This window comes from Ictalurus furcatus, chromosome 11, assembly GCF_023375685.1.
Source record: "Ictalurus furcatus strain D&B chromosome 11, Billie_1.0, whole genome shotgun sequence".
Classification (NCBI taxonomy): Eukaryota; Metazoa; Chordata; class Actinopteri; order Siluriformes; family Ictaluridae; genus Ictalurus; species Ictalurus furcatus.
Window position 1 is genome coordinate 15,486,811 of NC_071265.1, and position 26,481 is coordinate 15,513,291.

Below are 26,481 nucleotides of genomic sequence, written 5' to 3' on the forward strand. Positions count from 1 at the left end.
AGTGCACATACAGTGAGGTCTGAAAGTCTGAGACCACATTGAAAACCTGTTTTTTTCCCCTTTCATTTAAAATAGGAAATAAACAGAAGGTTTAATATGTTTTTAATATTAAAAACAAAGAAAGTAAATGTTCAGTATCTTCAATATTTAATATCCAAGACTCTGCACTATTTCTAGGTTAAGCAAATTTGTGAAATTGATCATGTTAACTACTTTGTACAAACGGTCAGATTTTCCTCATGTCTAATCTCTTCTATTGGAGCATGTGATTAGACGGCACTCTGATGGATTTGATCTAAAATGGATCATGAGGTTTTGCACAAACCTGTGGAATCCATGACTGCTCGTGTGCATGCTGTCATTAAAACAAAAAGGGGATGTTCCAAGTACTTAGAAACTCTGAAATTCATGTAAATATTTCAAAGATGATCATTTTCACTCAAGTTGTTGTCAATAATATAATTTGTAATGAAAGTTGTTGCATTCAGTTAGAAGATAATGCAAAATCGAGACACTTTCACTTAGTGTGCTCAGACTTTTGGACCCCACTGTATATGCACAGTAGATATAAAAAGTCTACACACCCCTGTTAAAATATGGCACGACAGTGAAACTACTAAGAACAGGACGTTCTTCTAAAATTTATGAGCGAACTGGTCAGGGATGCTGCCAAGAGGCCTACAGCAACATTAAAAATTGCAGCCATGTCTGACAAGTACTGGTTTCTTGCTACATGTGACAACAATCTCACGAATTCTTCATATCTCTGGGCTATGGGATAGGGTGGCAAGACAGAAACCTGTTTTAACAAAAAAAAATTTTATAAAAATACACCCAATCTCACAAAACCATGTGGAATAATGTGTTATGGTCTGATAAGACCACAGGAAAACTTTTTGGCAATAATACCAAATAATATATTTGGCACAAAAAAACAACACAGCACATCACCAAAATACACCATCCCCACGGAGAAGCATGTTTGTGGCAGTATCGTACTTTGGAGCTGTTTTTCTTCAGCTGGAACTGGGGCTTTAATCAGGATGGAGGTAATAATGAATAGCTCCAAATACCAGTCAATATTGCCACAAAAGTTTAAGGCTGCTGCTAAAAGACTTAAGATGAAGAGGAATTAAACTTTTCAGCATGACAACGACCCAAAGCAAACCTCCAGACCAACAAAGGAACGGCTTCACCAAAACAAGTTCAAGGTTTTGGAATGGCCCCGCCAGAGTCCAGACCTGAATCCAATCAAAAGTCTGTGGTGACCTGAAGAGGGCTGTGCACGGGGGATGCCCAGCCAATTTGGCAGAGTTAGAATGCTTTTCAAGGACGAATGGCAAAATACTGCTAAGTCAAAACGTGCCAAAAGGATTGACTCTTACCCAAAAAGATTGAATGCTGTGATAAAATCTAAAGCTGCTTCAACTAAGTATTAGCTTAGGGGCATGTACACTTAATGCAACCAGGTTACTGTACATTTTTTATTTTTAACTTTTTTTTCTGCCTAAAATGATTCTTGTTGTTTTTCACTTTAATTAATAGGTTAAAATTTCACAATAAAGGTAGAAAAGATTCTGACATGATTTATCTTGATTTTTTTTTTTTTTACATCACAAAAACCTGCCATTTTAACAGGAGCGTGTAGACTTTTTGGAACAAAATGTGATTTGGTCATTTTTGAAAGCATGCTTCAGATTAATTGGGACATTCTTAAAATGCGATAAGCATATAAAGGAGAAGTGTAAGGATATATTGGATGTATTCATGAAACACCCCACAACTATGATTAAATGATGTGTTGATGGATCTTAGGTGCCTTACATGGTGTTTTTATAAAAGGCCTCAATACGGAGGAAATTAAAGTAGATTTGGAAATATAGAATGTTGCTTAGGCCTGCTAGTGAGTATACAGAGATTTTTACTTTGTCTACTGTGCTCATATAATTATTATTATATTTTTTACATCCTGTGTTATGCTGCTATTAGGCTTAGAGGTTAGCATGTTTGCGTCTCATCTCCAGGGTTGGGGGTTCAATTTCTTGTGTGTGTATAGTTTGTATGTTCTCCCTGTGCTTCAGGGGTTTCCTCCCCCAGTCCAAAGACGTGCCAGTCAGCAGTCTGGCATCTCTAAATCGTCTGTAGTGTGTGAATGGGTGTGTGAGTGTGTGTGAGATTGTGCTCTGCGAGTCAGTTACTGTGTTCATACAGTATTAGAATCTGTTGATGAATTTAGAGAAGAATTGTTTCAAAGTCTGTTATTGAAATTTGATTTAGGCCTACTGGTGCCATGAATATGTAAGCTACTAGTAAATATTGCTTTAAACACCATTAAATTAAATTTAGAGCCTGAACCAATGAAAGGAAGTGTCCAAATCTGTCCTTAATTTTCAAAACATGTCATTAACAATTGTTTTGGGTCATTTTGACAAAAGAGAAAGCCATGCTTCTTTCGAATGCGGTATAAGCATTTTCCCTTCACCATGTAGACAGGTCAGGATTTCAGTTGTGGGATTTTCCACAAGACGGATATTCTGCCCCTATGCATTTGAATTCACTCTCTATATGTGTATGTATTATACACAATGACATCATAATCAGGAGTGTCCTCCGGGTACTCTGGTTTCCTCCCCAGACCAAAGACAGGCTGATTGGCATCTCTAAATTGTCTGTAGCATGTGAATGGGTGTGTGCGATTGTGCCCTGTGATGTGTTGGCACCCTGTCCAGGATGTTCCCGCCTTGTGCCCCCGAGTCTCCTGGGATAGGCTCTAGTCTCCCCGTTTAGGATAAACGATATAGAAAATGAACGAATGGATCGATCCACCCATCTTCTATACCGCTTATGCTTCAGGGTCACGGGGAACCTGGAACCTATCCCAGGGAGCATCGGGCACAAGGCAGGAACACCCTGGACAGGGGGCCAATCCTGGATGGATGAATGAATGGACATCATAATCTATAGCCTAACATCAGAACTAGTTCTATTCAGCCACACGGTGGCGCTCTGTACTCATAAAACTCAGTCATGTCTCTGTAGTACAGTAGATCACCACCGTGCTAAATACATTCATCCATATGCGTGTGCCTCCTTTTCTAAATCTTTTCCTGTGTACTCGGGACTAAATATTGATCTGACTATCACTAACTACCGACTTGTGAATTACAGAACCTCCATACGACCATACCTCACTGTTTTATTGAATTGTTGTAATGACTGATTTATTAGATTTATCCTAGGTGTAGGCTCAGCTGACATCCATTCCAGCCAGAGAATAAGAGAAATGCACGGATTCCTTTTCTGTGGTGGTTTTCTTTCTTTTTCTTGCACGTTTGAGCAGTTTGTTCATCGAGTAAGAATGAAACTAATATAATGGACTGTGCATGAATGTAATAAACACATAACACACACAGACACTAATGCAATAGTAAACACACCAAATAATCACCAAATTTATCCATTGAGGAACATGACAAATAAAACCGGTAGCTATTTAGGCAGATGAAGAGCTTGAATTTTCATACTTTTTTTTTTGTTCTAGCACATGGGCTAGTCCTTCTGAACTTTTTACCCTCCGAACCTGTCGTGTTTCTCTGCAGAAAGTCAAGAAAACCGGGAGAGGATGGCTAGACGCGCTCCTCTTACAGTGATCCACCTGGACTATTTTTACTTTAAAGAAAGACAGGAGCAGAAGTCGTATTTCTTTATTTACTACAAACACTAAGAAGCAGCCTACGAATGTCGCGCGCAAAGTTCTGCTTCACTGAATGACATGGACTTGATTGTGAGCTGTGCGTCGCGCGCTGAGCGGTGTTTACTCAAGCAGGTGGATATGACGTCACGGACTGGGAACATCAAAAAACAACAACATCTAAATCCGCGATGTTTCCCCCTTTTCTCTCTCTCTCTCTCTCGGCACGTTAAAAGTGTAAAAAAAAACCAGTCGGAAGGATCCCGCGTTCCTAACTGAAAGTGCTGCTTCAACACGCCGCTTTCCGGTCAGACCCACGCGAGAGTAATATTGTTAGTGTTTACAGTGCGATTTATCGCACGCGCTCTGCCCAAACACAAGCTCACGGGAAGAGTTCAAACCGCCGAGAAGCAAATTTCAGCATTAAAAAAAAAAACCCGTCCAAATTACGGTAAGTTCCTCACAATGTTTATTTCATTTCTGTGTAATATTTTACTTTTTACGTTTGGCTTTGTGTGTGTGTGCTTGGTTGTTGTTTGTTGCGGCGAACAAACAAACAAACAAACAAACAAAAATGTACGGCGTTCTAAGCGACGCCGGATGACGGTCAGGTGTTACATTAAAAATGGCGTTATTGTGAATAGGAAACGCGTTATTTTTCGAGACGAGGCAGCTAGCGTGACTTTTTTTTCTTTCTCTCTTGTTTGTTTCTTTTCTCCCAGAAGTTAGCCACAGGAGCTAGCGAGGTTGTTGCGCGAGGTCGCAGCGCGTTATCGTTTACAGCGCGTGCAGCACTTTTTGTTGTTGTTGTGTGTGTGTATATATATATATATATATATAAAAGCGTCTTCGCGGGGAGTTGTAAATAAAATACGCTCTCTCTAAGCACCACTGTATGATTTCCAGCAGCACTCGGAGCTTTTTTTTCTCCCCACGTGTTCAGAAATAAGCGCACCACTCTTCTTCTTCTTCTTCTTCTTCTTCTTCTCCTCGTCCGCTTTCAGCATTGATTTCATCTGTACTTGTACTGCTCAGCAAGCCGCCTCTCCGTACACACATGGCAGATTTGTTCAAGTCCCGAAACTACTCCTGGCAGCCCGAAAGTCTCTCAGTCGTCTGCTCTTCGACGTGACTGTGCTGAGAAAGTTGACTGGCTTCCACCGGACTGAATCAAACTACTCCAGCAGCTGAGGTTTCGGTCGGAGCCCGTGTTTATTCCTCTTACACATGTTAGCATTGAAGGGGCTTTACTTCAGGATGTCTAATAACAGTTCAGGGATGAGTTATTTCATTTCAGTTGGTGGTGTTATTTTTTGCTGGTACACTATGGAAAAGTGCAGCGTTCAAAATATATCCAAGACCAGACCTGTTTTATTACATGAAAGAAGTAGTTTATTTCATATTTTCCTTTTCAGTATATCTATACACTCTGTAAGTATGTTTTTTTTTAATGCACACGTTAATATATAGGCTACTAAACATGTTTATAATATAATAGCCTGTATTTATTGTGCAGTATAATATTTCTTTTCTCACCTGGTCCCACTCAGGTGTCTGTAAACAGGCCTTGCTTCAGTGACGGAATAAAAATTAATAAATAAATAAATGTTTTTTTTTGTTTGTTTGTTTTTTACACAAACAGTAAATTAAATCTTAAATATAGTGCCACTGTTTTATTAAAGAAAAAAAAATATAAATACACACACACAAGATCTCTCTCAGCAGCTTGGACTAGTGCTTTGGATTAGTCATTGTCTTAAAGAAGGGGAAGAAAAGTGAAAAAGAGAGAAGGTGAAAGGAGGGAAAAACCCCCCCTTTTTTCGCTGAAGTAAACAGGCTTCAGCGGGCGAACCTTGACAACCCAGATTAAGGAAAACACTGAAGATCAAACATTGCTGCTGCGGCCGTTGTCATGAGCTTCTACAGAAAGAATGGCGAGCGATAGCGAGAAAGAGAGAACGAGTATTTGAACAGGCACCGGGGGTTTGTGTGCTCACTTATGCAGAAACGGACCTTGGCAAACGCTGCCTGACCCAGGTTTGAAGTGTTGGGCTGAACTTTTCTTTCCTACTTCTCAGCCCTCGCTTTGCAAATAGCTGCGGAATGTTTTCACTTATAGATGTGCCAGTCCTGAAGTTCAGACTTTTTTTGCGCAATGTTAAATATTTCAAAGCGGCGAGCGGTAGTTATTGACGTTGTATAATAGTACAGTGTTAAGGACTCAAATAATTGAAATCGGAGGCTAAATCCAGGCCTGTAAATTAAAGATTGACTGTGTAAGTGATGGTGCATTAGGAGAGATTACTGTATAGCTCTTGTCTACAGTGTGTGTGTGTCTTTTACACTGAACTAATCTACACTGTGCATGTCTGCCATATTGGACAGACACTGGACATCATCAGGCTTGGACAGATGCGCCCTCCTACATCCATGGAATTTTGAAGTCATCTAACAGGTGACAAATTAAAGGAAAAAAAACAGCTGAATGTGTCATTGTAAGGCTTTGGGCCTCCTCGAGCCACCAGGACAGCTTCTGTGCACCTCGGTGTACAGTTCTTCCAACAAATATTCCCTCAGTTGGAGTCTTGATGATGATGATGATGATGATGATGATGATAATGGTGGTGGTGGAGCATCATTAGTATCTTGTCAGTCTAAAATCTCCCATAAATGTTCAGTCGTGATCTGGCGACTCTGAAGGCCAGCACATGTTCTAAGGTTGAGAACATTGTTATCCTGGAAGAGACCGCTCCCATCATTATAGTATAAAGGTGAACCTTCAGAAGAACTTTATTGATTTGCAGTAAGCCTTGCCTTTAAGACAAGGGTTCTCAAACGTTTTGCAGCCAGGAAGCATTTTCACTGTAAAATAAATTCTATGGATGCCCATCAGTACAGATTAATTTCAAAAAGGTATTGTTTAAATTTGTACAGCAATATTTTGTCTGTTTATTCAAGCCATAGAGATTTATTTTCCTCAACTTTCTACCCGACACCTCAGGTCCAAGTTGTCCTTATTTATTGGCTTTGAGATCCATTCGGTTCAAATAACCAATCAAAAGGCTAATAACTGTAAGAACGACATCACAAATATTCCAAGTTTGGTTTGTGATTTCCAGCACTGTTAAAAAAATAAATCACTGAGCGCACTTTGAGAAGCACTGCTTTAAGCTGTCAGGTTTTCCTTTAATTTGTCACACACCTGTGAATGTATATGTATAATCTCTACTCTTAAATACATTTTTTTTGTACTTAAGAATGACCTAATGAGTCAGTTTCCAGTGCTTCATTTTTATCAGGACCAAGGAAAGCACCCCCCCCTTCTCCCTGGTCGCTCTTTGCCAGCTTCTCTGTTCTGTCCGATATCCTGATACGTGAGCTGTGGCTCATCCTCAGCGTCTCACTTTTGGAGCGCAGAGCCTGACTGATTGGATTAGAGGTTGGAATGGTGTGATTATTTCAGGTGCCTTTGTGCCAGCTGCGGAGCTGACAGCTGAGCTGGGATCAGAGTGCTGGATCAATTTCCTCCGATCTCTGCCCTCTGAGGTCACCAGGTTCTTACATGAAACCTGCCTTCCTTTCCAGGAACTTCCTTTGCCTTTTGTCTAGTACTTTCCAAAGGAAATAAATAAAAAAAAAGATTTCTAAAAATGTTCATATGCTGTGTTCATAGACTGCTGCCTCATACTGGCAGGGTTTGTGGGCACACTCCATTTTATTAGGAATTGCTATTGATACTTCCTCAGTGGTTTGGTTTTGACTGGTCAGGAAAGGGCCTATAAAACTGAGCACTTGTTTCATTCAGTTTGTGAGATGTTTTTTCTTTAGCCTGAATTTAGATTTTGCTTAGGAGCTTTTTCAGCTTCCCATGATTCTTGCACATTTCCACAAATATCTAATGAAGTCAGGAACTTTTTTGAACTGCAGATTTGAAGCTATGTCTGTCTGTTGATTTGCTTCTTTTTTTTTTTGCAACCTATCAGAACTGTAGTTATGTGGCTGGTTAGTACAGTATTACTTAGCGAACAGGGGAAATGTTGAGACTCTTGAGCTGTGACACATGGTAGATCAACAGTTTAAAACGCATATTAACTTATATGAGCACATTAACGAAGTATAATCTTCAGTCCTATTTCTCCTCTTGTTACACCTTTATTACCGGAGTCTGTAGAATCCTCTTCACCTTTTCCTTCGGAGTGATGTGGAGTCAGAGCCCCACCCAGACAAGAGGTTTAACAAGGCAGGACTTGGCTGCTCCATCATTCCATGGTGCAGGAGAACTTGCTCTGCTTTGATCATGAAATGTTCTGATATTCACTCTTGAAATAGCGCTATGGCAGTGGGTGTAATAAGGTGTCAGTACTGAGATCTGAGCTCTTGAGCTTCTCGAGCTCTCGCAGCGAGTGTAGAGACAGAATGACAAAGATGTTAATGTTGACTAGGTGATTAAGGTGTTTTAGGGCTACACCTTTAGAGTTGCTTTAGTTTCTGGTGTTGTGGATGTGTGAAAAGAATATGTGTTATAAGTACCCACTGAGGGAGTAGTGGTCCCCCCCCACTCATTTAATTAGTAAACCAGTTTGTATATGAATGACCTTGTGGTAATTAGTATTGCGTACACAAGAATACTGTTTTTATTTTTTCTTCTCCTCTGCAACTGAATCTTGGCTCGATTCAAAGGATTTTTATCTGAAGGAGTTTTTCTTTCATCTTTTTTTTTGTGTGTGTTTATATGATATTAGGTGTCATACATGAAACAGGTCTGCTTGGCGTTTTGAACCCCGATGAAATTGGGATATTCTTAATTGACTAGCTGTTGCTTGTTTATTTGATAAACGTATGCTCCTGTCAGAGGCATTGTAATAAACAAGCTGTAATTAGTGTAGACACGCTCCTCTTGCAAGTTTACCATGCTTCCCCCCCCCCCCCCCCAGCTGAAAGAAAGCTAATGACTAAATTAATCACAAAACTAATTGGCTTTGGCACCAAGCTTTTGAGGGAAGGGATTGTATGAAGGGTGCTTAGTGCAGATTTGGGCCACAGCCCGCTTGGTGCTTACAGGGTCTCCAGGGGTCCATGCAGGGCACTGCACATAGTGTGTGGAAACAGTTTTGTTTCTGTGCTGGCTGTAATAGTGCGAGGGCCATCCTCCAGGTGGTTTGGGTCTTCAGCACTCACCAGCTGACTCAAAACGGTTCAGACTGTTTATTGTGGTGCCATGACAACTCCACATCCAGTCAGAAAAATGGCCGGGGATTACGTCATTATTTACATGCTTTAATACAGTACATTTGCTAGCTATTCCAAGTGTTGATATACTGCTCTTTTGTAAAACTGAATGAATGGCTGTGGTGAGCTCATGCACATTTTATCAGCTAATTACTGAGAAAGAATTTGCTACACAGTCTCTTGTTTTTGCTATCCACTGAAGACATTTGGGTTTGAGATGAAAAGATGAACATCAGACGATAAATCAGAATTTCCGTTTTCACTTCCTGATATTTACATGTAGATGTGTTCAACAACGTAGAACACAGCACGCCACCGCCCAATTTTTAGGTGAGCAAAAGTATAGGAACGGCTAACTCTTGAAGTAAATTAAAGTATAGAACACTTAATATTTGGTTGCATATCCCATGCTTGCAATAACTGCATCAAGCTGTTGACCCACTGACGACATCACATTGTTGTGATCTTATTTTGTGATGCTTTTCCAAGCTTGTACCACAGCTTCTTTCAGTTGTTGTTTGTTTCTGTCGGTTTCTCCCTTCAGTCTTCACTTCAGGAGGTGAAATGCTGTTCAATTGGGTTAAGGTCTAATGATTGACCTGGCCAGTCTAAAACCTTCCACTTTTCCCCCCTGATAAAATCCTTTGATGTTTTGGATCATTGTCTTGCTGCATGTTGATCATCAAAATCATCATAATGATTAATGAGCCTATTCCAGAAGCAGCCGTGTGAGCCCAAGCCATGACACTTCCTCCACCATGCTTGACCAATGAGCTCGTATGTTTTGGATCATGAGCAGATCCTTTCTTTGCTTTTCTCCCGTAGACAGATTCATGTCGGTTTATCATTTTTAACAACAAATGCAGTCTTCACCGGTGAATTCAAGGGCTCAAACCAAGAGCAGACATTCAGAGCTATTAATTGTTTAAACAGTCAATCTAATAGGACACACCTGGGCAACAAGAAAACACCCGTCAGTGATTTTTTTTTTTTTTTTTTTATCACTGGAAAAAAAAGGTGCCATGTTCCACGTTGTTTAACACATCTCGATGTAAATATCAGGAAACAAAAGCTGAAATTCTGATCTATTGTCTCATATTCTTTTTTTGATCTCAAACTCAAATGTTTTCAGTGTATAGCAAATATCACCAAGAATTGGCCTTGCTGTTCCAATACTTTCAGAGGGGACTTTTTTATTTTGCCTTCCCTTTTCAGTACAATGGTAGACTTTTTGATGTTAATTGGTTAAGACCCTTTCTTTCATCTTTATTTACGTTTTTGTTGTAGTGAATTTAATTAATTTGATCCACTTTAGTTTTTGGAAAGATTTTGATTTTCTAAAATACCCAGTGCCAGATCTAGGTACAAACCTGTCAGTCATTTTATAAATAATGTTTTGTAGGCATCAAAACCTCTGTAGGATGCTTCAGGGCCCGTGAGTGTTAATTGACAATGAATGACACGGCAGCATGGGAAATGCTTTAATGAACTTTATATATATATATATATATATATATATATATATATATATATATATATATATATATATATATATGTATGTATATGTATATATGTATAATATATATATCCTAAGATATTAGAGTATATATTTAGAGTATATACTATCCATATTAAGAGCACAAACACAGTGTGAGCTGAAGTGTTGAGTAATCAGTTGGTCAGTTCACAGTGACGTTAAAGAAAGTAAATAAACCATTTGATTTCTTTTGCATTGAGCCAAGATTTTCTGTGCATTTGTGTCGTTCCAGTTGTTTCTCATGATTGAACTGATCATTTCAAGACCACAGTATACTACCTGTAGCTTGCTGAAGCAAAGTTTGTGTTTCTCTGATGTCTTGTATTGTGTTTAGGCCTCCGGCCCCTTCAGTGCAAATTAAAATTGACTTAATATGAGATGCTTGATTAGCACAATTAGCCCTCATTAAACAATGAAGCTGGGATTCAATCAGGCTTAATTGCATGCACAAGTGCAGGAAGCGCTCCCCACGCTCATGAAGTGACATTAAAAAGTGATTCAATCTTTGTTCTATTGTAATAGGAATATATTGGCTATTTCAGAGTCTGCTGGCAGAGGCTTTGGAAGAAGTGGTCCATCTTGATCTTCTCCACTTGTGCCTGAAGGCCTCTTTTCTGACAGGTAAGCAGGTTGTGCGTCATCTCTGCTGGCCACAGCACACAGTTCTCATTTTGATAAGTGAGTTCATGACACGGGCTCTGCATTACACAGGTGCCTTTTCTCGCATTTTTTCTGGCACTACATTACAGCGAAATGACACAAAACACACAGGCAGTGCCACTCACCTGCGATGAAAATGGAAAATGTTTAGAGTGGCCAAGTGTAAACATTAAGATTGAGCTACAAGAAAATGAGTTCCAAGCCTGTCACAGAACTTGGAGCGATTGCATCTTACAGGAATTGGCTAGGAGTTTCATTTTCACAACATGTTTAGGGCGCGCTTGTCTGGTGCCTGTGTAATTGAACTGCCCACACCTTATCTTCCTCATTCCTACTTGAACTGCTAACTAATGATCAAGCAAATGCACCTTTCCTGAATGCCACACAACAATTAAAGAGGGCTCGGCATTGTAATTACAATATTCAAGACTTGTTTGTTAGTAGTCTAGTCATGTTAGCGGTCTGTGTTGTTCTTGTGCAAATGGCTCAAGGCTTGTTAAAACATGCTTGGAAAACATGTGTTTTAAGCCTTGGCCCTCCATTTTATCAGTTGTGTGACCCGCACAGCATACAATTTAGCTGACGGCAGCAACCAGCAGCTGAAGTAACCAAATTATATAGTCATGGCTTTTTAATGGCCACATTGGTAAATGGGTGTTAAGTAAACGATGCAATTTATTCTCCATCCACACCCTCCACCCTGCTTCATGGCAGGGCTGCCACGGGACTTGCACCAGCATTAAATAAGTGCACCCAGATGGCGCTCACCTGATGCTCACTTGGTTACAGAGTAGGGCTGCAACTAACGATTATTTTGATAATCGGTTAATCGATTAGTGGGATTAAAAGGCCAGTTTTTATTTTCTGTATAAAAAATGTTGTTTCACATTCTGCCCAATGTTGTCCTTCAAATACTGTGCAAACTGAAGGCTAGGTTAAAGGTATTAAATGTATCTATGTGGGCCATGCTATACGGATTTTTTAACAATATTAACATTATATTGAAAACAAAAAATAACCCCAAATGATTGTCCACAAGCTTTAAAGCAGAAGTTAAATCACTATATTAAAAATGCTAAAAAATTAAAACAAAAGCATTAATGAAGTGTTAACTGGCGAGAGGTTGAATTCTGCAGTAACGCACACATTCACTCAACTGAACACAGTAACGTTACTTTATTCTAAAAATGTATGAAACGTCTTACATTTCTATACAATTCCATGTTCTAACCCCATTACAGTTACTGCTCTCATAAAAAAACACAATTACTTTAGTTTCTATATATCGCTAAATATAGCATCAAACAACATATTTGATCAAAATTAATATTTTTAGTCAGTTATTGCACTTCCTTTCTATTGCGCGGTGTTTGATTGACGCGTATGTGCAGACTCACTCTCATTCAGTGAATTTTAACGGAGACTCGGTCGCTCTCAGGACGAGTCTTTATGTTAAACGGAAATACTGGTGTGAATGTCTATCATTTACAGATAAGGATATAAAGGTAAAAGTGTCATTTCTGCGCTGAAGAAAACATGTGTAGAACACATTAAACAGCACACGCGTCTGTCACAGCGTCTGACACGACATGCCACGTTAATACACTTACGAGTTTGTTTGAAGCGCTTAATATAAAAACATTCTCCTGTTTTGTACGACCTGGATCATGCACTTTTCCCTCAGCAGCTCACTCTGTGACCTCGCTGTTTCTCAGATGTGTTTTATTCCTAGAAATGCGTTTTTCACCATCGTGAAGTGACGTCACTGACTGGGGTTATCCACAGTGACGCCACAGACCTGACTAATCCATAATGTTGATTATTTTAATGATCAGTTTTATCGATTAGTTGTTGCAGCCCTATTACAGAGTACTTCTTTGTGAATAATTCCACCACCAACAACAAGTGATGGCTCAACTGAGTGCCTGTTGCTCAGACCCTCCTTAGCCTACACAAACGTGCTAATAATGCCATACGTGCATATTTATTTCCTCATAAAAAATTCATTCTGCTTTCTCACATACGTACAAGTGCACCAACACACTTTTTTTTGTGTCAGTTTTGATTTAGTCAGCCACAAAATTGTATATATACTTGAAATTACATTGCTGCTGCGTATGTATTCTTTTCATGTTTGGAAATAAGGATGAACACACTTAAACTCTTCCTGCTTCTTTTTCGACATTACCATTGGTAGGGGAAATATAAGGAAGACCAAGGTAGTAGTGGTTTGAATGGGAGGTTATTCAAAATGTATCATTCATTCATTTTGATAGGTATGCTAAAGACTGGGAGATGGTACAGTAGGTAGCATTGCTGCCTCACCGACTCACAGTTCCATGTTTCCGGGTTGGATTCTGAGCTCATGTTACTGTCTGTGTGACGTTTCAGTGCATGTTTTCCTTCAGGATCTCTAGTTTCTTCCCACCAACTAAAATATGCGTGTATAGCTTAAGATAAATGATCCTTTAGTGTGAATTTATGTGTTTATGATGCCCTGCAGTTTACTGGCATCCCATTAAGGCCGTATTCCCGCCTCATGCCCGGTATTCCCAAGATCCACCACAACCCTTATCAGGATAAAACAGATACTGAAACTGAATGAGTGAGTGTTAGGTAAGCTAGGTAAGGTTTCATTGTATACAGCATTGCTGTCTGTGAGGCAACAAACTAGATCGTATAGCATCATCCACATGTTGTCTATTTCCCAGAACACACCAGCGATCTACCGTACAAAGTTTAAATGAATGTTACATTATCCACAGTGCAATAAAAAAAATTTTAGCTACTCAATTAATTCTTTAACTACCACTGTCAAAACATTTAATAGAGAGCTCATTTCTTAACTCAAGCATGTCAGAATATTTTCTTGAGTGTGAATACAGACCTTAAAATGACCATCTTTTTGGGGAAAACCATGCACTTTAATGGTAATGTTGTACGAACGGAAATTCTACAATGTATATGATCATTAAAAAAAATAAATCTAAAAATAGATCTCGTTGTTATCTCTATAGTATCTCCTAGACTGCAATGAGATCAGCTGGAAAGGAAAGGGAGATTTCTCCAGTCTCTCAACTTTTTCTGCTGACACAAAACGCCCCTGTAATCTCATGTTTCCTCTTGAGTTTCAACAGAGATCTCAACATCATCTCACAACTGTTCTCAGATCTGCCATTCATTCTAATTCGTTTGAATATACGCGTTTACTACACGCAGACTGATGTACACGTATACGCTAATGTCTAAGTATATTTGAAGACTAGTACAGTAGTGGGGTTCCCCCCCCCGAAATGCTAGCATTTGTAAGTACACTGTGGGCCATGTGTATTATACTGTATTCCAACAATTATTTTGGTTGTAAATGTAGTAATATGGGGTTAAGGAGTATTCGAGTTTGCCAAATCCTGAGCTCTACATGTTTATTGTGTGAGCATGTTTTAATCCTGTAATGATATATTAAGATAAGAATACATTTGATCACGCAGTTTTAACTCTATTTGGAGATGAGATGCTATGCACCCAACACCTGAAAATGCATTAATTTAGTAATAACCAGTGCACAATAGACAGAAAAGTGTTTTTTACACATCATTCCGTAATATCCCAGGTGGTGCAGTGGTAAATTATGTGTGTTTGAGAAAAATATCATGTGTCTCTCTCTCTCTTTTTTTTTGGTTCATTTAATTTCTCCTAAGGAAATTTTGTGACAAAACTGATATGTAAATGAAGCACAAGTGAGAATCCCCATTAAAGCTCTTGAGAAACCGTTAAGCAAAGCATTTTCAACTGGGTGAGAACCTTTTAGCCAGTGTTACCAACATTTATTTATGGTTTATATTAAGCCTTTTTCTCAGTTAGTATCAGGTTAATATTTTTTGGTACCAAATTGACAATGTTATTAAAGTGGGAGACGATGCTCAGTGTTTCAAGATCATATCTAAAGTGATGATTCAATAAAACTGAGATATGTTACAACATCACTCCTCGTTAACGTTCTAAAATCCTGTACTCTCAACATGCTAGCTAGGAGGTAAGGCAGGCAACAGGTAAGTCACATCTACATCTGTAGTGCCATTGAGCAAACCCCATAACCCATTCTGATTGGTTGAGCACTATTGTCGTAGTGAAAACCCAGGAGTGAGGGAGAGGAAGTCAACACAACAGTTTGGTAAGATTTTCAGTCTACCTGGATGGATTAGAACACATGTTTCTAAGCCAAGGAGAGCAAACTTAAGCTACCGCACTGCGATGTTTGTGTGCACTCCTACATTCTTAGGCTTGTGCAAAGCAAATCATGATATGTTTGACTGCTTATATGTATTTTTGTATGAGAGCAAAATAATAGAAATTTATTCCCCCCCAACCCTTTTTTTTTTTTTGCTCTTCCCTCTTATCTCTCTCTCTCTCTGCCTCTCAATTTCCCTCTGGTGCTCTTGTTTTCTGTCTTTCTCCTTTTTTCCACTCTCCATCCCTCTTTCTGCCTTCAGATTAGGCATTGCTGCTGTGCACTGCTCTTCAGGTTTTGAGAACTATGCCATGTGTCCTGTTTTACCAGCACACAGCTGCTGGACCAGGTTGCTCAGGTGGCACCAAAAGGGGATTTGCTCTCTGCAGCCAAGAAATGCGTAACCAACAAAAAGTGTATTCATGTGGAAGTAAGAATAGAAGTTTGCCCTGTCAGCAGCAGAAAGTGTAAATTCATTAATGAGTCAGAAACTGAGAGTTCTTTAATGTGACATTTGTTTCCTGAAAAGGCCGATATTTGCAGCAATTGTACAGGAAACACATACACATTTCAGTTTTCATTTCAACCCTGTCATTTTGCACAAAAAATATGTTGACTTCGCATATCATGACTCTTTTTCCTTTGAGTTTTTTTTCCTAATACACAGCACATTAATAGTAGGGGAGGAGCATGCAACCTTTATTGTAGCGCTTTTTGGTGATGAAATGACCCAATATAATATAATATTAGTGTCAAGTACTAACATTGAGAAGCAAACACAAGGTGAGCAGGAGCGATATTTTCTGGAATGAATATGGCAGTTAATCTCAGTGCCAGCTTGTTTTCTTCTCATGCTGCGCGTGTTAACAAGTGTTTCATATCTGACGCACTTCATGGCAGGTTACAAGCTGCGGCACAAATAAATGCGATAAAGAGATACTAGGCATATTTCCATGTTACAGACTGGGTGTATCCAATAAACACAGGTAGAATTTTTTTTTTTTTTTGAGACCAGGAAAACTTCACTAATATTGGCACCCTTGGTAAATATGAGCCAAGAAGGCTGTGAAAAATTGTCTTTATTGTTTAAACTATTGATCATTTGTTTAAAAAAATTAACAAAAATACTCTTTTCTTATGGATATCAAACAATTGCAAACAAAACACAGGTTTGTCCAAAAATATATATTATATTAAATATAGGTGTACAACAATTATTGGCACCCTTTTAGTCAACACTTTGTGCTACCTCCCTTTAAATAGGTGTGCCAAGCTTGTAGCATCATACTCAAAAAGACTTGAGGCTGTAATTGGTGCCAAAGATGCTTCAACAAAGTATTGAGCCAAGGCTGTGAATACTTATGTACATGTACTTTTTTGTTTTTTATTTTTAATAAATTTGCAAAGATTTCAAACAAACTTCTTTAACGTTGTCATTATGGGGTATTGTTTGTAGAATTTTGAGGAAAATAATGACTTTAATCCATTTTGGAATAAGGCTGTAACATAACAAAATGTGGGAAAAGTGAAGCGCTGGGAGTACTTTCTGGACGCACTGTACATATATATATATATATATATATAATATATATTAGGGCTGCTTCTAACGATTATTTTTTCGATTAATCGGTTCGGCGGGGCAAACCTTCAGTGCCATTTTTTTTGTTTATTTAAAATAAAACTCACAAACTGAGTGTTACAAATATAAATTCAGAGTAAAACTTTACATAACTGTTTGTCCAAAATAGAAAAGAGCCCATTACAAACACACACATCAAAATATATATTATTAATTTAGGACTGTAATTTAATTCGATTCTTTTTGTGCATCCATAAAAAATTATGAATAAATACTTACATACACAATATAAACAAAAATACATTTTATATAATTACTATAAATTAAATGTATTTTATAGTATTTATGCATATTTTTATGGATGCACAAAAAGCACAGAATTAAACTAATATCGCAAATTAATAATAAAATCTCAGTTTCATTGCACCTTCTGGTTTCTATTACTCGCTGCCTTTAGACATATTATTTTACTTTGTGTTTACTTTTGATCATAATGTTTTAATTAGACATTACAGATCTTACTCACACTCCTATTGCGTGTCTACACTGCGCGTGAGGAGCACCGCGGCCTCGTTACTAATACATCACTTCCGCTATAATAAACTACAGAATTTACACTGCAAGCACGCAAATACAGTATATAATGACAATAAACTTCAATTAAACCAAATCTTTTAAGCAGCTTCACCAGTTTCCCCTGACCCTTACACACAGTGGAACATTTTGGATATTAACATGACTTTGTCCTCGTGCAGCACTGTTTGATCTCTGCGGTGTTTAATATAAAATGCTCCCGTGCCTTAGGGGACTTTCTTCCTCATGTTTCTTATTCATGTTGTGAATAAAAGGTAACGTTGGCAAACAGTAAACTGAAGAAAGTCATTGTCGGTGACTCTGGGTGTCTGCTAATGCTAGTGTGCGTATGATGTCATGCGCCGTCGACTAGGAAGTGGATTATACTTCCGGTTAGTAAAAAAAACACTAGTGTTATATTTGAGATGATATTACCTTTCTAAAAATCATACACTAGACGGTAGAGTATATAGTGCATAGTGTAAGTGTGCAGTACTTCATTTGGGACACAACTTTAGTATTTACTAAATTTTAGTATTTACTCTCCAAAGCGTGTTTTCAGAACAGGAGTAACGTAATGAGTAAATCTCCCCTGTGCAGATCGCAGACCAATTTATATATGTATGTATGTATATATATATATATATATATGTGTGTGTGTGTGTGTGTGTATATATATGTATATGTATATAATTACACACACATATAATTTTATATAATATATACACACTTAAATATACAGGAAATACATAGTGGAATTTATTCCAATATGGGAAAACATTACTACAAATCTTCACCTAGAAGATTGCTGGGTGTGGTGTATTGTTATTGTGGTAATTAGTAGATATTTCTGTTTGGTTTGGTCTGTGGTTTTGAAGTTACCATCAGTGTGCTAAAGCATAAAGCTAAAGTTTTCCTGGTCTCAAAAAAAAATCTACCTGCGTATACTGTATACACCCAGTCTGTAACATGGAAATATGCCTAGTATCTCTTTATCGCATTTATTTGTGTCACAGCTTGTAACCTGCCATGAAGTGCGTCAGATATGAAACACTTGTTAACACGCACAGCATGAGAAGAAAACAAGCTGGCACTGAGATTAACTGCCATATTCATTCCAGAAAACATCGCTCCTGCTCACCTTGTGTTTGCTTCTCAACGTTAGTACTTGACACTAATGTTCGTCACTGCTTCATCTGGAGAATAACCCTCTATCATGTTTTTTTTTTCTATTTTAAATCCTTCCTAAAGTGCAAAGGAAGATGAATTTGGGCCATAAAGGCGGGCTATCACGAGGGCCTTTTATTCTAAATGGCTCTGGGAATTGGTATCGGCGAGGCTGCGGCATTCCCAGCGCCGTCGTATTCAATCAAGTGTCCACTTAGCCGCGACCGCGAGTAATTGTCCCCGAGTGGGCCACACACTGACCTTTTAATGTCTGTGCTGACCCTGTAACCTTGTCTGCAGTTCTTAGGGAAGGCCTTTAAATCACACAGCTCCTGTCCAGCCCTTTTTTCCTCCCTACTAGCAGGTCAAGAGAAAGTGTATGTGTGCGCACTGGAAACAGTACTCTTATAATTGGACTGTGCAGAAGAGGTCATTTGAGGGATGTTTGCTGAACTGGACTCCTCATTCAGTGTCTTGGTCCGCTGTACACCTTGTGCATGTTATTTATTTCAAACATCTAAGGATATGAAATGATGTGATTTATATAAAGTGAAAACCTAGATTTGGGGAGGATTGTTTTGTGGGCTTTGCACTGCTAACTGGATCTGAGACCAGGCTTTTTATGGCAGATCTACTGCAAGTCAGATGTTTCTGAATCCTCTGTATTTTAGGATTTTTTGGTTGTGAGCTGATTTTCAGTACTCTAAAACGTGAAAATTTAACCCAAGAACACGTTGTGAAGTGAATTGGGAAATGTTTATTATTAAGTGTTAGAAATCACTTTAATTAATTGGATCAATCTAGATCTAATCCCATCGGAAAAGGCCAAATTTTTTTATCGCTCTAATTGAACACCGGTATAACACCACATGTTTGTTCTACAAGTTAAAGCTTTCAGTTCACTTTATGCCTAAAATGCTTTACAGCATAAACCACACTAAATGAACTCCTTCTTTGTGACAAGAATACTTTGCCAGCACAATCTCTGTTGGCATTATTGCACATCCACTATTTGACACAAATAGGCTATATAAAGTGGTAAACAGTTATTTGCTCTGTAGCTTTACTCCTCTAATTACTTTATTATTCTTTACTTGATCTGCAGCAAAAAAAAAAAAAATCTTAACTGTATAGGAACAATTAAAGTGAAAGTTTGTCTCTATAACAATTGTCATTATTTTTGTGGCTTTGACTGTTGTCCAATATAGTGAATGTGACTTAGCAAAGTGTCACCATTTTGTAATTTGTAACTGATTCCGAGTGAGACGTGAATGAAAGAATTTTGGAAGTTGTGTTCACTGAATACCTGTTGTATTCGAGCAGGGGAAAAATAGTTCTTTGTTTTGGCTCAAATAGAGTGTTGTGCTACCCATGTGTCGAGTTTCGAAAACGAGAACTCAGTGAAAACGCTTCTTGGCAGTTGTTAAAAAAATCCTGTAATGCGTAATGGGTTTACCCTCCAGATGTGCCTGCCTTTCATGAAGCACTCATTTAGAGTCACTTTAGGATCTGAGCTCAAGCATTTAATAATTAGCTTCCTTCTTTAATTGCTATTCTGTATCATCAGGTTTGATCTGTGACAATAATAGTGACTAATAAGAGTTAAGCTATAATAAAATGTATGAAACTCCAGTTGTTGATTACAACTCCCAATCTGTGCATCATCATGAACGATGAGTTATGAGTTACACACAACACACGGAAAGGAAATTTATTTGTGTATGTATGTAATTTTTTATTTAGATAAATAAGTGACGGATTAGCAACCAAACTCCAAATCAGCTGATGATAATTTTTCTACTTGAAAATGGACAAGAATGGCAATTGAGGTAAAGCAGGCAGATTAAGACCACGTGTTTAGGAAGATGAATGTACTGGAGCAACTGCGATGCAAAAAAAGCAGCACAATGCTGAGTGAGCTGGGTCTCAAGTAAATGTGACAAATCACGGGTTAACGAGTTTATTTCAGTACCTTGCAAGAAATATCTGCAATGTGTAGAATTCTATTTGCATTGTGCAGTTTTGTCGATATCATGCAGCTCTGCGCTCGCTCTCTCTCTCTCTCTCTCTCTCTCTCTCTCTCTCTCTCTCTCTCTCTGCCTGTGTGTGTTGGTGTGTTTATACATATCTTGGTGAGGACCTAATGTCTAAATATCGGACAGTTTTGACATTGTGGGGATCTTTGGCTGCTCCCTATGAAACCATGAGAAAAGCTTTATTTTATATATATATATATATATATATATATATATATATATATATATATATATATATTATGTGTGTGTGTAGTTGTATGTGTGTGTGTATGTATATATGTGTGTGTGTGTGTGTGTGTATATATATATAATATATATACACACACATATACACACACACACACACACGTGTGTGTGTGTGTGTGTGTGCATAAAACCGCATCTCTTATAAAATAAATAAATACATACATAAATAAATAAAAGAGCCAATAAGTTTTCTTTTGGCTGATTGTCAGTGGAAGGTCCTTACAGGAATAATGAGACACATGTCAAAAATATGTGTGACTTTACACTTGCTCTACACGGACTCATTTCTCTTAGTAGTACATTACCAATACCTGTTTTGATGATTTTTTATTTTTGCTTTCTAAACTCTTCTTCTCTTTCCTCTGTCTCCCTTACCCCCTTTCCCTTTCCAATTTTTTCTTTTTTTTTGCTCTCCATCTATGCCCCCCCCCCCCCCCCCACACACACACACACACCCACTGTCTGTCCACCACATAACGTCTATAATGTCGGAGTCATAAATATCAGAGGAGCCCACATTCTGCATATTTTCCCCTGCTGTAGTAAGAAGAATGCAGCTAATCAGACAGCTCTTATCTGGAGCAGGGGATGGATTTAATGGAGATGGCAGGGATCTGTTCTCTGCTCACAAGTGGGGTCCTGGGTAACGGTGTTAGTCCACTCGCTTAAATTACATGTAGGTGTGCCGGCAGGTGCTTGTTTTTTGGGTCCGCGTTTGGTACAGACAACGAGTTATTTTAAATTTCCGAAATGGTATTTTGCAAGCAGAAAGTCAAAAGCTGTGGTGGGATCTGAAATGTAGGAAGAACCGATGGGTGTGTGATGCCCTGACCTCAGACCATCAGAACACAGATCAGCTTAATGAATGACTATGGCCGTCTTTTTTCTTTTCTCTCACTTTCCCACCTCCTTCATCCTCTCTTTTAATAGGAGCACTTTACAAAATGCTGACCACAGGCAGGGCCATTTTATTATGCAAATCTGTCCAAGTGATGGTCTGTGCAGATTTGTCAAGGCTACGTGTCACTTTCTTAACCCACCCGATGATGTTCAGAAGAATTCTGACTGGCAGTTTGTGGACACAGCGTTTATAGTTATGAGTTGGCCTGCGTGTCATTGACATTTTGTTGTTGTAACTGCGGTGCATATTTTGTCTGATTATTAGCTGGTTAAATATCACTAAAGTCAGAAGTGCTTGCTGTTTAGGAGGAAAAATTAAATGTTGACAAGTGTTAAAATGCATTTAGGTCGTTCTGAGAATGTCTGGAATTAGTTTGTCACAGTTCAAATCAACATTTGTGGTTGGATTTAATCACGTTTTTGTGTGTTTTTCCCTCACTGTTTGAGTCAACTGTGTTTATGTGGGTTGTGTAAATTGAAGGGACGCTCCCCACCTTTATAACATGGTATCTGTTCCTGTTTGTAATTTGCTGATGTTAATTTGCATCTCTCTCTCTCTCTATCTCTTTGTAACTATATTTCAGGTCTTTGATGTTCACCCCCCTCACAGTACTGTGGTGAATTTTGATTGGAGGAATGGAATGTCAGTCTTTTCAAAACAACTGATGAAGGTATTTCAACATCAGAGCTTTTCATTAAGAGATCTTTTCGACTTTTGAGAGAACGAGCATTTTACACAGAACTCGCAGTACATTCCTTGGTATTCAAGGAAGATAAGATATTGACTTATGAATTATATTTAATCTTAGCTTGTGTCTTTAAATCTTTCTTGTAAAGCATTTTTAGATTTTTATAGCAATGTGTATGGAAATGTGTAGCAACCTTTACTAGAATGAAATGACTGGTGCAGCTGTGTGAGAACAGGTTTAATTGCCCCATGTTACATTCCAGCAGAATGACTTGAACATAGTTCTAGTAATATAATAATAACAAATGCATGTCAGTAGGGATGAACTGCCTTTTGTAGGAAATGCCAAACCAAAGCTGTCACTTCAGCCCATGTGTCAGCGATGCACCCTTTTTTATGCATCTCCCTCATTTGCCACTGTTTTGTGTGTGTGTGTGTGTGTGAGAGAGAGAGAGAGAGAGAGAGAGAGAGAAATAAAGAAAGCGAGAGAGACGTACAGACACACAGAGTATGTGCATAATATTTCTGCACCGTTTTGGCTCGATGCTACCAAAGCTGCCGACACAACGCCAATACAGATGCGCCTGCACACACACACATACACACACACGCACGCCCAACAGAGAGGCGACAGTGACATTTGCGCTGAGGTAATGGAATCCATGGGCAATTAAATTCAAGACCTTAAATTTCTGGATCTGTCTGCACTCTCACCATACTCATCCCTCCATCTCTTGCCAGTGAGCGCCTTGAATGTGTTTGGTTTTAGTGTGTTTCTAAAAATAAAAAAACCTTTAAAATAAAACACTTTTGCCTGCCAATTAATTATGTTAAATGCCAGTTACAAATAAAACATTCCTAGTAAGCACATAAATAATAGTGTATATACTAAATAAGAATAACATTTCAAATATAAACACAGTTTGCACTGGGCTGCGTTAGTGTTACTTTAATTCATTCCATTGAAGGTGACTTGCTATTTGGTAGGCACCACAGGTGACCCCTGACTCACGCTGATAGAAATATGAAGCAGAAGAGAGAGGAAGGAGAGGACAGGCGAGGAGAGAAGAGAGGAATGGTGTATTCACTGGCTGCAGCAGTGGCCACTACACTTAACACCTCATTTGCAGGCTTGTGGTGGGCAGTGGTGTGAATCATTGATCTGTGCCAATGAGGAGGAGCTTCAGCCAAGCGCTTTATCCCCTTTCCCTCCCTCTCACACACGCGCTCTCTCTCCATTTCAAGTGCTGATGATGCATTTGGCCACCGGTTATGCTCCAGGCTCCTCTTTCTCACTATTTCATATCTTGCATGAAGGATCTTTGCAAACAGCAGAGACTGAACTGGATTCATCGAGAGATGAGGGCTGTGTAGGAACTCAAACATGAAAAGGAAAGGTGTAACACATCCGCTAGATTAAGTGAGTAAAATGAAACCAAGGCCTGAGCTAAGATGGACAGACTGGAATCATGTCATCTTTTTTCCCTTTCCCATTTCAGAATCCTTTCAGAGGTGCCAGCATCTACGGTTTACCTCTCGTTTTTTTTTTTTTGGCTTTTGACCCTTTGCTCAAAGAGACAGCTGAAAATGACACTTTTTGGATTTCTAAGTATAATCTAAATGGATCTAAATATAAAACTGCATCTAGATTCTGCTTTGTGATCATGTCTATTGGGGAAAAGTGCTCTACAAATAAAATCGGCAGAAAAGCCAATTCACTGAAGGGGAAAGGACGCAGGATGTGAAAGGCACATTTGTTTTAGTTGACTTTATGTAGGTGAACTTTGACTATGAATTTGTGTCCACTCTTTCCAACTTCTGTCTGTCAATAGAAAACATGTGGGTGGGACTGTGGTCTCTGGGTGGTAAATAAAATAAAAAGAGACTGTAAATTAAGCAGTGTAGGTCTTATATTTTGTTATTCACACACATGGGGGGAAAAAAAAAGCTATCGAGCCTTACACCTACAATCTCTCTGAGAAAATGCACTACAAGAACCAACATTTTGTTGATCTGTGAAACTCAGCGGCACCAGACACCTGTTTCACGACGTTTCTAGACAGTTTAATGTCATATATAATATCTGACATGGACCGGACTGCAGACTGAATATGTCCTGGTGTTCATTTGGTAACACTTGTATAATCTCAGCTGTTGGCTTATAAATTCCAACATTTCTATAGTTAAATATTAGTTCAACTGATACGTTTTATTATTTAAGCCTGCTAGGATTTTCTTCTTAGCAATGTTGAGAACAAAATGCTACCAGGTCTTAGCGATTAGCAAATGCTGGCAGTTTTATAAGAGTTGGATGTAGCAGATGAAAACGTATGGAACATCCTCACTACTCCATGCATGTGCATTCTTTTGGCTTTTTGACCTTTTAATTACATAATACCTGTGTGTGTGTGTATGAGAGTGTTTGTGTGCGTGGAATTAATATGGCGATCACTGTGATTGATAATCTAAACGTAATGTGCTGAAAAAAAAATAATGATAAACCACCTCAGTGACATCAGGTTGTCAGCATTTGACCTGTGTTGACCTTTCTAAACATGCAAGCACTTCGCATTCCTCACTACTCCATCAGTAGGGCTCTTTTCTAACAGTTTTGGTTCACAAGAGGTGGCTGTGGCTCAGGTGGTAGAGCAGGTTGTCTAGGGTTGGCGGTTGGATTCCCGGCCACATGACTCCACTTGCCGAAGTGTGCTTGGGCAAGACACCGAGCCCCAAAGTGCTCCCGATGGCAAGCTAGCGCCTTGCATGGCAGCACTGTTTCCATTTGTGTGTGTGTGTGTGTGTGTGTGTGTGTGTGTGTGTGAATGGGTGGATGAGAACCAGTGTAAAACGCTTCGTAGAACCGCTAAGATTACAAAAGTGCTATATAAGTGCAGACCATTTATTTACAAGTGATAGAAAAAATGCATCTGGCTTAGGATATGTCTCTCTTTGACTAAACAAGTTGATCTAATTGTGCAATTGTCTATGCTCAGAAATGTTGAGTGATTTTGGAACACATTAAAGGTTGGCCAATTGGTTTTGGCGATTAATTGCCACCGATAACTGATTGCCGGAACTATCAGTTATCTAAAAAAATCCACACTGATCGTTTTTCCTGGTTGTGTCCATTGTGGGAGCGAATGAGAAGGGTCCGCTGTCGTTACACAGTACTATTACTGATAAATTTTGTTGTGTTATTTGAAGTGTTTTTGATTCATTTTGGATGTCTTCATTTTTATTTGTTATTTGGAGTGTTATTTTCGGTTCAGTTTGGAGATATATCTTTTGTTTTATTTATATGTATATATATATATATATATATATATATATATATATATATATATATATATATATTTCAATGTACAGTCATTATGTACTGTACATATGTAATACGCTAATGTACTGTATATAACATTTACCAATATTTTACTTCGAGTGTTAGTTTTTAACACAACTTAGCTGTCGATATCCGTAAAATCCACTATTGGTCGACCTCTAGAGCACAAAGAAGCACTTTTGAATACTTTAGTTGCTTATTTGTGGCCATGAATTAAATGGAGACATTAAGTTGTCAATCCCAGGTTAGTTAGATGTCAAGTGTATATTTTGCCCTTTTCCTAGCACGAGATCGTGTGCTGTTTGGTACACAGTTTGCTATGCAGGCTTGCAGCCATTTAATTGGAAATATAACACTCACTTAGCCACACTTTAGAACGTGGCCTACTGCGCCACTCCGTATACCATCAGATTACTAGCCTGACTGAGTCGCCTCTCCTTCAGTGCCCGATCCATAACACACGTCACTCAAGGGCTCCTAACTTAATCGGTCAATTGTTCGCTAAAGCATTTTTTTATTCATTTGCACACCTTGAACTCCTCTGTAATTATTAATTACTGGCATTCGCTAATTAATTTTGTATGGAATTCTGCTCTTTATTTCTTGTATG

General features: G+C 38.6%; 1 protein-coding gene across 9 annotated transcripts in view; it reads left to right on the top strand.

The window, feature by feature from the left end:
* Positions 1 to 3,654: 3,654 nt before the first annotated feature.
* The window catches only part of foxp1b (forkhead box P1b), a 176,672-nt gene continuing 153,845 nt past the window's right edge, over positions 3,655 to 26,481 (top strand). For 3 of the 9 annotated variants that reach the window (XM_053635942.1, XM_053635933.1, XM_053635936.1), the window contains exons 1-3: positions 3,657 to 4,142; positions 11,000 to 11,078; positions 22,431 to 22,517. The gene's annotated coding sequence lies outside the window, so the exon portion shown is untranslated. Of the gene's footprint in view, positions 4,143 to 10,999; positions 11,079 to 22,430; positions 22,518 to 26,481 lie in introns of all 9 variants that reach the window. The other 6 variants (XM_053635930.1, XM_053635931.1, XM_053635932.1 and 3 more) reach the window with 4 other exon arrangements.